Genomic DNA, 11437 nt, shown 5'->3' on the forward strand with positions numbered 1-11437 from the left:
TGGCCCTCTAGCAACTTCAGCGGGAAATTATAGCTAATTTGCCTACAAACATCAGGTGGTCATAATAATCTGGCCACTCAGTGTGTATATACATATATATTAAAGTGATTGTTTTTTGCATATTGATTGTATAACCAGCTTCATTATGAAATCCCTAAGCTTTCAAATAGATTTTAGTTGGTTCTTTTAAATAATTTTGCCTCCTCCTGTCTAATATTACTATCACATCTCTTTCAATTACATAATTGCATTAACTAGTACTTATAGAACAACTAGAGTCCAGGTGCACAAAATTGTGCATGGGTGCGGTCCCTAGGCCTGGCTGGTGGTCCCTAGGCCTGGCTGACGATCAAAGCGTGAGTGTCTGGCATGGAAGGGCAGGTTCCAGATGACCTCTGGGCCCTGGGCAGCACCTGGGCTCCCAGGCCCTCGTGTGTCCCCTTCCACCTGAGTCATTGGGGCCCCACACAGCTCCCTCAGCACCCAGGAGTCAGGTGGTGGCCCACTCCCCCCGCCTCCACCGCTGCTACTGGTTGCTGTCTGCGGGGCGATTGGCAGGGTGATCAGGCCCCACTCACACTCGCCTTGGCCTGGTGCCACCCCCTCACCTGCTCTGCCATCCTGCCACGGTCCCGCTCTCATCGAGGCCCATCGGGGCCAGCAGTGCCTCCACTGCCTCCCGCTACCAGTACCACATTGCTGATGCCTGCCATGTTCTGCGCCACTCCCTAGTGGTCAACACACATCATAGCAAGCAGTAGAACTCCTGGTCAAACTCCTGGTGGAGGGGACAATTTGCATATTAGGCTTTTATTATATAGGACTAGAGGCCTGGTGCATGAAAATTCATGTACTGGAGAGGAGTCCCTCAGCCAGGCCTGCCCCCTCTCACAGTAGGGAGCCCTCAGGGGTGGGAGGCAACCCTGTGATCAGGAGAAGGCGACGCCCCATCACAACCGACAGTCAGACATGCCTCTCACAATGTTGTTGTTGCTGCTGCTGTTGCTCCGTGGCATCTCTCTGTGCTGTGGTTCATACTCGTCATGCTGGGTTTGTGCCCCGGGTTCATGATGTTCAAAGCCTGGCCCTGGGGGTTCAGGCCTCCCATTGCTTGCTGCTTCGGAGGGACAGCAGGTGTGGCCCACTGGCTTGCATGGCGTTCAGGTTCAGCAGGCTGGGCTAGAGCTGAAGGCAGGGCTGGCTGGCACTTACTTGGTCATGTGCTATTTGATGGGAGTTGCCATCAGCTGAGGGTTTGACTTGAGGATGTTAAGCATGTGCTGCTGCTGGGGGAGCTGGGAGACTTCAGGGTCCGCAGCAGGTCCTGCAGGGCACCTGAAGAGATGTTCTGAGGTGGCTGCACCTTGGGTCTGCATAGACATCATGGGTCTGGGTATGCCTCACATTGACTGTTGCTGGGGGATGGGTGTTGGCTGCCACTGCCAGGGCTCAGGGGCAGAATAGCAGGCCCACTGACCTGGTTGGGTCACATTAAGGCCCATGGGGGCCATCTGGCCCTCAGGGTCACTGTGCCTCAGGGTCATACCGTTGTTGGTGCTCACCCAGTACAGGTGCTGCTGCTGCTGCAGCTCAAGTGCAATCTGCCAGGTGCCTCCACTGCTGCAGGTGGGCCTGAGTGGTGGGTGGTGGGGCTGGCACCTGGTTGGTGGGCTTCCCAGTGCAAACTGTGGTGGGGGGCTGAGTTCTGGCCACGCTGGAGAAGTCGGCTAGTGACATGCTCACAGACGAGGTCTGGGGCAAAGTCAGGGGCTGTGGTGTCCAGGGTGTGCTGGGATGCAGTGTGGGGGACCTGGGAGGTGCTGAAGAAGGGGAAGGCAGACTCGGCTGAGGCACGGTGTGGGTGTTGATGGTGGCATCCGCTGGCACATGAGCTACGCGTGCTGCCGGCTGTGCTGTATCTTCTGCTGGAGGAGCTTCTGCTTGATGTTGAGGTAGTAGGGAATGGGGCATGTGTTTTTTGGCAGTGTTTGGCATGGTAGCAGCAAAGGGCGATGAACTGCTTACACACTCCACAACTTCCATTGGTCTTGCGCTGGCAGCCCTTGGTGTGCTGCACAACCCATCTCATCTTCTGGCAGGACAGCTGTGCGCACTTGGCATTGTGGCACTGGTGGGCATGCCTCAGGGACTGGATGCAGCACTGGATGGCCTGGCGCTGCCACTCCCAGAGGCTCCTGAACTGCGGCTCACCCACCACCCCTGCGGGAGCAGAGGCAGCCCTGCCTCCTCTGCTCCAGCTCCCGTGACGGCCCGCTTCCTGCACTCCAGCTCCCCTGCCTCCTCTGCTCTGGCTCCCATGGCGGCCCACCTACTCCACTCCGGCTCCCCTGATCCTCCACTCTGGCTCCCCTGCTTCCTCCACTCTGGCTCCCCTGCCTCCTCTGCTCTGGCTTCCCTGCTTCTTCCACTCTGGCTCCCCTGCCTCTTCTGCTCTGGCTCCCCTGCCTCCTCCACTCCAACTCCCCAGCCTCCTCCGCTCTGGCTCCGCAGCGGCAGTTACAGCCTCCTCCCCAATGGCTCCCTTGGTGTAAGTGCTGTTTCCTGAGCAGCCAGCAGAAAAGCTCTCAGGACCCCCTCCTGCCCGGACTCACCAAGAAACAGGCTGTTTTGGAGCTAACTTTTATTGTACTTGCTGTGGCGATGAAGCAAGCATTCTGCCAGGCTGCTCGCGCTGTCTGCTCGGCGGCCACCCTGTGGGACTGGAGGACTACGGCAGGGCTGAGAGGACTGGGCGCCACCATCTTGTGGCTATGAGCGCTGCCATCTTTGTGATGGAGTGATGGTTAATTTGCATATTGCCCTTTTATTAGGTAGGATGTTAAATAATTATGGAAAAACTGGCATTCTTGTCTTTTTCCTAATTTTTATTGGAATGTTTCTAGTGTTTGTGCCTTAAGTATGAGGGTTTCTTGTTAAAATTTTATATATTTTTTAAAATATATTTTATTGATTTTTTACAGAGAGGAAGGGAGAGAGACAGAGAGTTAGAAACATCGATGAGAGAGAAACATCGATCAGCTGCCTCCTGCACATCTCCTACTGGGGATGTGCCCGCAACCAAGGTACATGCCCTTGACCAGAATCGAACCTGGGACCCTTCAGTCCGCAGGCCGACGCTCTATCCACTTAGCCAAACCGGTTTCGGCAAAATTTTATATTTTAATCATATTAAAGAAATATTGACCTATTCTTACTCCAATAAGTTGTATCCAGAAGATATCTTGCTTCAAGTACAATTTGATTAAGATTATGGCTTCATTTTTTCTATAATTCTCTCTACTATACCCTTCTTTACATCAGCTTCATCCTCAAGTTGGCCACTCTGATAGAACCAAAGTAACTGCAATAGTTCTGGGCCTTACATCAGCACATCTTTAAGAGTCAGAGTTACAGTTGGAAAAATAATCCAACTCAGTTAGTTCAAGAGACTTCAATGCAGGGACTATTCAAAGAGGTGTATGCAAGGTTAAGAGACAAAATAGGGGATTCTGCAGCATCCAAGAAGTAGGAAGCTGTTACTCTGGGCCTAAAAGGGCAAAAGGAAGAAATAGTGTTACTGGAGCCTAGTGGGAGCTAGAACCATGGAGGAAGGACCTTCTGGTAGGAGCTAAATTCTTGGCCCACCACTGCCAATATATTTATTCATATTCATATTTATTGGCAGCCACTGCCTGAATTATGACGGGGGCAGGGAAGAAATACCTTGTTTTCTCTCTTCTGCCCTCCAAAGTTCTGTCAGTGCATTCCACTGCCTAACCCAAAAAGACTTCAACCAGGAATGGAGTCTAGGAGACATAATCCATAAGGGTCAGCATCCCACGTCATAAAACAGGACAGAGAGAGCAGGAAATTGATCAATAAGTGGAACAACGTAAAGAATAATCAATACAATCTACTCCTTTTGTCACTCAGCAACCATTATTGCTATTTATTCCAATGAAGAAACTCTCCAACAGGGAGGCAGGGACAAAAAGTCCCATCAGCCACTGTACTGTCATGGAGTGATACTAATTCATATTCTTCAACAAAACCTAATTTATAACAATCATATCCAGTATTTTTCATATATCAGAGAAAGGAAGAAAAACATAATAAATTATCAACAAATACACCTAGTTGCTACAGTTCCCTCTGTAGTTGATCAGGAAGCCAAAGTCAATAATCATTACTTCATTCTTTCACCACCCATTTCATATTCTCCTTAGCTAGTCAAAGTTCTTTCCCCAATGTAGTAATCCTAACCTTCCATGCTGAATTTATTAAATTTCTGTTCTTTCCCATTGACCAGGATTATTAGACAAGTGAGTACTAAAATGTTCCCCAGTGATTATCTCTGGGCTCTAAGCATAATTCTCCTTATTCTCATTATATAACAGCAACCCTGTTTCCCTTGGTAATGGGATTCAATCACTCCAGCTAATACAGTAACCTCTTTCTCTGCCTATCAGTTCAATAGCATCAGGAAAACAAAATGGCTAATGTGCAGATTTAGCTTTCAATTTAGTGGAACCATGGTTTTACTCCCTGGTGGAAGTATTCATTCCTTGGAAGAGTAGAACCTCCAAAACTGCTCAGCCCAAAGTTGTGGAGATAAAAAAAAATCTTTATTGGGTTGCTTGGTATAATAATGAAAGGGGATACTCCCTCTTCCACCTCTTTATTTCCAAACCTATGTATCCTCATCATGAGGGACATAGCACCATATATTGATCACTGGTTTTAAAGTAGCTATTGTATTCTCACAGTATAGCATTCTCAACCTGGAACAGATGATCCCAATAACTAAATCTTCAGTAAGCTATTTACTTTTCTATCAGGTAAGCTGCTTCTACATGTTGGAGTAACTGATGAAAACGACTGAATCTTTGGCTACATCTCCATAATTTTACTTACTTACCACAAATGAGTTCCTTTGTCAGAGACAATGTTGTATAGGATACCCTGATGATAATCAAAGCATTCTGTAAGTCCATGGATGGTGTCACTGGCAAAATTTTTGTGAGTAAAAAAGATAAATGTGTGTCTGAAATATACCTTTATTTTTATGAGAAAAAATCTGTTCTCATCATGATGAAAGGTGTCTTGTATAATAATCCTACCACCATGGGGAAATGACTGGTATCCCATGGAATAATGCCTTGTATTGAATGGCTCATCATCTTATTTTGTTGTCAAGTTGGCATTCAGCAGTGTTAATACAATATTAGCCTTGGTGAGTGGAAGTCCATAATGTTGAGCCCATGCATAGCCTCCATAACACTGATGCTAATCTAACAAAGATAGCAAAGAAAAAATAGAGACAATTATCACTATTCTATTATTTTACTACAGTAGTGGCCCAGTGCACGAATTCATGCACATTGAAAGGAAATTAATTAGAAGAAATATTTTAATATCACTATTTACCCTTTATAACTGAAGTGTTAACCAAATTCACTACCGATAATGAGACAATGACAGATCAAAACACACACGTGTGATTGGCGCCAGCAAGAGATTTATATGTATTGCGCATGCACGAGTCAACTTAGCCTTTTATAGATATAGAATGAAATTGCTTAATTAGACCTGCTTTCTGATATAGCTAAACTTTTTCCAGCCCAGTGAAGCATCCCAACTTCTCTTTCAGGTAATTGCCAGCAACCCAGCAGTAAATATCAACATGAAGCAGATTATTATTGTAGATCACGCAGGGAGAACCAAGGGTAAAATATTTAACTGTAGCAGTGTTTGACTATATTCTGCTCAGTGAGAAAACCTGAAGTCATTTTCAAGGTCCACCATTTCTTACTTCTTTTCAGTCGGGTCAAGTTTCTAAGCTTTCTAAATCTGTTTTCTGGCTAATGAAAAGAAAATAGGATTCCACCGAGTCTCCTATCTACCTACTCCAGGACTTCTGTGAGGATCAAATGAGATAAGGCATGGGAAAATGCTTCACAGACATTTGGTTAAAGTGTAAAATGTTTCCACCTGTGTTCCTGGGCTGAAGAAACTGCAAGGAGGCTAGTCGTTGCTAGGGAGAGGAAGCCGGGTGTTGCTATGTGCCATCATTACCCGGCGCCCACAGCCACCTGGGCTGGGCTGTGGGCCACATTTTGCACCATGGGGTCTCAGCAGCATTGGCTGAGATTTGGTGGGGGTGTCGCTCCGGGGTGGTGGTGGGGCCTATGTCCCACTTGGGGGAAGCCGAGTGTTGGTTTGTTGGTGCCAGGTCCGTGGTGCCATTTGTTTTTAAATGACCAGTGCGCATCATGGCAGTTCCTGCATTGAGCATCTGCCCCCTACTTGTCAGTGTGTGTCATAGTGACCAGTTGGTCATAGTGACCAGTTGGATGATAGGAGGGACACTTAGCATATTAGCCATATATATATATATATATTGTTAGATGAATTTACTAATAGTTTGTTTTGGACTTTTGCATCTATATTTAAAAGTTAGATACCTCTGGTTTACTTTATTTTGTTCTGTTGATTTTTGTTTTGGTATAAGCCTTATGAAGCCTTATAGAATTAATTGGGTATATTTTCAACCTTTTCCTATGCTCTAGAAAACTTTAAATTAAATAAAAATTATTGACTCCTTAGTGACTTTTGTGGTAATAAGAATAATGACCCCTCAAAGATGTCTACATATTGGAAACTGTAATTATCGGTATGTTATCTTATATGACAAAAGGGACTTTGCAAATGTGATTATGTTAAGGAAATTGAGATAGGGAGATTATCCTGGATTGACTGGATGGGCCCAATGTAATCACAGGTCTTTATAAGGGAAAGCGAGAGGCAGAAGAGTTAAAGAAGGTGTGACAATAGAATCAGAGGTCAGAGTGATGTGGTGTAATAGGCCAAGGAATGCAGGCAGCCTCTAGAAGTTAGAAAAGGTAAATTAATGCATTCTCCACTACAGCATCCAGAAGGAACATAGCTCTATCAACCCATTTTAGACTTCTGACATCCAAAATTGTAAGATAATAAATTTGTCTTATTTTAAGCCATTAAGTTTGTGATAATTTGTTGCAGTGACAATAGGAAACTAATACAATGTTATGCTTATGTGTTTTTTTTTAAAGAACAGTACAGAAAGTCTTTTATATATACCCAGATATTTACCATTTATATTGCGTCTTCATTCCTGAATTCCAGATTTCCTTCTGGTATCATTTCCTTTTAGCCTGAAGAACTTCCTTATAGTTTCTTACAGAGTATATCTGCTATCAACAAATTCTCCTGATTTTTCTTCATCTGAGAACATTTTTATTTCATCTTCATTCCCGAATGATGATGTTTTGCTGGATATGGAGTTATGGGTTGCAATTCTTTCCTTTCAACACTTTAAAGATTTTTTCCACTGTCTTCTGGCCTTCATTGTTTCTGACTTTTTTAAAATCAAGGTCTTTCAATTTATCATTCACCTTATAGGTAACATGTTGTTTTACTCAAGCTACTTTCAAGATTGTTTTTTTTTCTTTTCTTTTGGTTTCAGCAGTTTGATAAGATGTGCCTACTTGAAATTCCTTGAGCTTCTTGAATCCATAAATTTATGACTTTCAACAAATCTGGGAAATTTTTGACAATTATTGTCTCAAATATTTTTTTCTATCTCAGAAGAGGCAAGCCAAGAAGTTCAGGAGCTGCCACCCCTTTCAAGCACCATCTCATCTCACAGAGTGTTACTCAGGTAAAAGCAGGTCCTTGCCTTCAGCTCTGGTGCAGTGGTTCATGGGTTCTTTTGATGAGGAAAGAGGCAGTTCTCTACAGCTCTGCCTGACAGGACTGACTTATTTTGGAAACTGTAGAAGAAAATCCCATGCCTACAGGCATTATTGAAAACAATGGAGATTTTTATGGAGAATAATTAAAAGGAGGATGGTACTAATACAAGAAAAATGTCAGAAAAAATCACAAGTTTATTAGAGATAACCAGAAAAGGAGATAACCAATAAGAACCCTCCTAGAATCATTTGCAATTGTGGGGGTCAAGAGAAAAAAAAAGCTGTGTACATATGCTATGATACGTCCACTTACGAGTATCAGAGAGAGGCATGTAACAGGCTTGAAGGGATTCCACAGCCCACACAGAACACAAGGAGCACAGGGTAAAAGCCCCACTGGCACAAGGAACATAAACACCACCTCTGACCAAGCACTGACTGAATCATAAACTACTCTGCCCCAGGGGTGAATCCTATAAAGCTAATATTAAAAAATAAAATCACGGTCACCCTTTTTTAAAATATATATATTTTATTGATTTTTTACAGAGAGGAAGGGAGAGAGAGAGTTAGAAACATCGATGAGAGAGAAACATCGATCAGCTGCCTCCTGCACACTCCCTACTGGGGATGTACCCACAACCAAGGTACATGCCCTTGACCTGAATCAAACCTGGGACCCTTGAGTCCACAGGCTGACGCTCTATCCACTGAGCCAAACTAGTTAGGGCAATCACGGTCACTCATGGCAGTCTGTAAGTATGTGTAAATACCCAAGGCTATGCCCTTTCAGGAGCAACCAGAGAAGGAACCTCTAAGATACTAGTGCCTGGCTGATAGATGGAGGAGCAAAATATATAAATTCACTGAAATTTGAGAGCAGCCTCCAAGCTACATACATATCCAATGGTAAAAGGTAAATATGTAATTGGCTAAGGGGGCTTAAGCATAACCTTTGGATAATAAGTGCTTCATGCTAACCCAGGGGCAAAACCTAGGTAACCAGGCTAAAAGGTAAAAACAAGGGGAAAAGATCTGAGCTGGGACAGCAGGGGTGTACTGTATGGGGGGAAATAGGCTTCAGAGAATTAGTCCTATCCAGTCAACAAACAAATGATCAAGAAAATAACAATGGCCCTAACCGGTTTGGCTCAGTGGATAGAGCGTCGGCCTGCGGACTGAAAGGTCCCAGGTTCGATTCCGGTCAAGGGCATGTACCTCGGTTGTGGGCACATCCCCAGTGGGGGATGTGCAGGAGGCAGCTGATCGATGTTTCTCTCTCATCAATGTTTCTGACTCTCTATCCCTCTCCCTTCCTCTCTGTAAAAAATCAATAAAATATTTAAAAAAAAAAGAAAATAACAATGACCACTAAGAGGAGGATCACTATCTAAGGTTGCTATAATATATTATCTAAAATTTCTAGCTCTAACAAAAAATTAAAATGCATACAACAGCTAGGTAGGTAAACATAAAAAACAAAATAAATGCATTTTGTCATAACTATTTTTCTATCAGATTTTAAAAATTTCATAAAGCAATATGAATACATCTATGTTGAGGGGCAAAAGGGGGGAAATGGGGGACATCTGTAATACTTTAACAATAAAAATGAAAATAAATAAATCTATGTTGATGTACATACTATGTATAAAGATGTGATTTGTGTGATAATAATGGAAAGGAGTGGGGAGGAAATAGAATTATTAGGAACAAGATTTGAAATTAAGTTGGTATTAATTGGAATTTTATTTTTGTAAGTTATGTTGTTAATTGTAATCTCCAGGTTAACCACTAGGAAAATACATTTTTAGATTAGTAAAAGAAATGGCAAGGGAATGAAAATGGTACATTAGGAAATACTTATTTACTATAAAAGAAGGCAATAATGGAGAAATACAGGAACAAAAAAGACATGGAAAACAAATAACAAAATAGCAGATATAAATCCTACCTTATTAGTGGTTGCATTAAATATAAATGAATTAAACACTCCAATTTAAAGGCAGAGATTGGCAGAATGGATTTAGAAAATATGATCCAACCATATGCTGTCTACAAAAGACATTCAGATTCAAAGACACATATAGCTTTAAAATAAAAGGATAGGAAAAAATATTCCATGCAAGCAGTAGACAAAAGGGACCTGGAATGTATACTGATAAAAGGGCAATATGCTAATTAGACCAGACGACTTCTGGACGACCTTCCAGATGTCCTTCCGGACAAAGCCATGGTGGCAGGGCTGAGGCAGAGGTGGTTAGGGGCAATTAGGCTGACAGGGGAGAGCAGTTAGGGGGATCAGGCTGGCAGAGGAGAGCAGTTAGGGGGATCAGCCTGGCAGGGGAGAGCACTTGGGGGGATCAGGCCGGCAGGCAGGTGAGTGGTTAGGAGCCAGCGGTCCCAGATTGTAAGAGAGATGCCCAACTGCCGGTTTAGGCCCAATCCTAAATTGGAGAGGATACAGGCCAGGCTGAGGACCCCTCCCTGCCGCAAGAATTTTGTGCACCAGGCCTCTAGTGGTAATACTAATACCAGAAAAAGTAAGCCCTTAAGATAAGCATTGTTATTAGAGACAAAGAAGTTATGGATTGGCAATTCTTTTCTTTAAACACTTTGAAGATGTTCCACTGTCTTCTGGCCTTCATTGTTTTATAATAATGAACAGGTTAATCCATCAAGAAGATATAACAATTATAAATATGCATGCACCTAATAATAAAGCTCCAAAATACATGAAACAGAAACAGACAGAATTAAAGGGAAAACAAAAATGTATACAAGAAATAACAATAATATATAATATGTGCCAAGTACTACTATGAGAGTTTCATCTTTTAATCATCACAGCAATCATATAACATAAGCATTATTGTTATCCCTATTCTAAATATGGGGGAAGTGAGGTGCAGAGAAATGATATTTGTCCAAGATCACCCAGCTATCAAGTAACAAACTCAAATATTGATTTAATAAATACAGTGATAATAACAACAACATATTGGGAGAATGTGGGAGAAGTGTGGTTGTATATGGTACAGGAGATAATTGAATCCTGCCATTATAGGAAGTCATAACTGATGTATAAAAATTAAATATTAAAGTATAAACAGCTTATTTAGAAATATGGAGGTGGTACAATAAGAAAGAGTTAAAAAGTTTGAAAGTGACTGTCTCTGAGGAGCAGAAATGTGGGATGGGGAAGCAAAGTTCTATTAGATTTTTGTTGTTGCTGTTATAAGCTTTATGGTATTCTATAACTATGGAAATTACATTTTTAAAAGTCAAGTCTGAAACTGAATACACAGGACTCCAATTCTGTGTAAAGAATGTACAGAAAACTTGAGGATAGTATGGACGGAATGTGTTTCCCTCCAAAATGCATATGTTGAAGCCCTTATCTCCAGTATGGCTGCTTTTGGAGATGGGGCCTCAAAAGAAGTAATTAAGGCTAATTTAACTCATAAGGGTGGGTGCCTGATTTGACAGGATTATGTCTTTATATGAAGAGACACCAGAGTGAGCACCAAAGCCCCGTTGAAGCAAGTCTTGCCCCAAAGGGGTGTCTCCAGGACAGAAGTTCTCCCACTGCAGACACAGCTGATTCTCACAGCCAATTGGCCTGGAGGTCAATTCCTCCCAGTGATACCTACAACAATCAAGGCTTAACTACAACAAGACTGTGCACAAAGCCCACAAAGGGG

General features: G+C 43.0%; 1 protein-coding gene and 1 pseudogene across 1 annotated transcript in view; both read right to left on the reverse strand.

The window, feature by feature from the left end:
* Nucleotides 1-11437, reverse strand: part of ARMCX1 (armadillo repeat containing, X-linked 1) — a 42735-nt gene that overhangs the window by 12202 nt on the left and 19096 nt on the right. The window lies entirely within an intron of this gene.
* On the reverse strand, nt 1224-4994 carry LOC106726701 (annotated as a pseudogene).

This window comes from Myotis brandtii, unplaced genomic scaffold (genome assembly GCF_000412655.1).
Source record: "Myotis brandtii unplaced genomic scaffold, ASM41265v1 scaffold305, whole genome shotgun sequence".
In the NCBI taxonomy this organism is placed as follows: domain Eukaryota; kingdom Metazoa; phylum Chordata; class Mammalia; order Chiroptera; family Vespertilionidae; genus Myotis; species Myotis brandtii.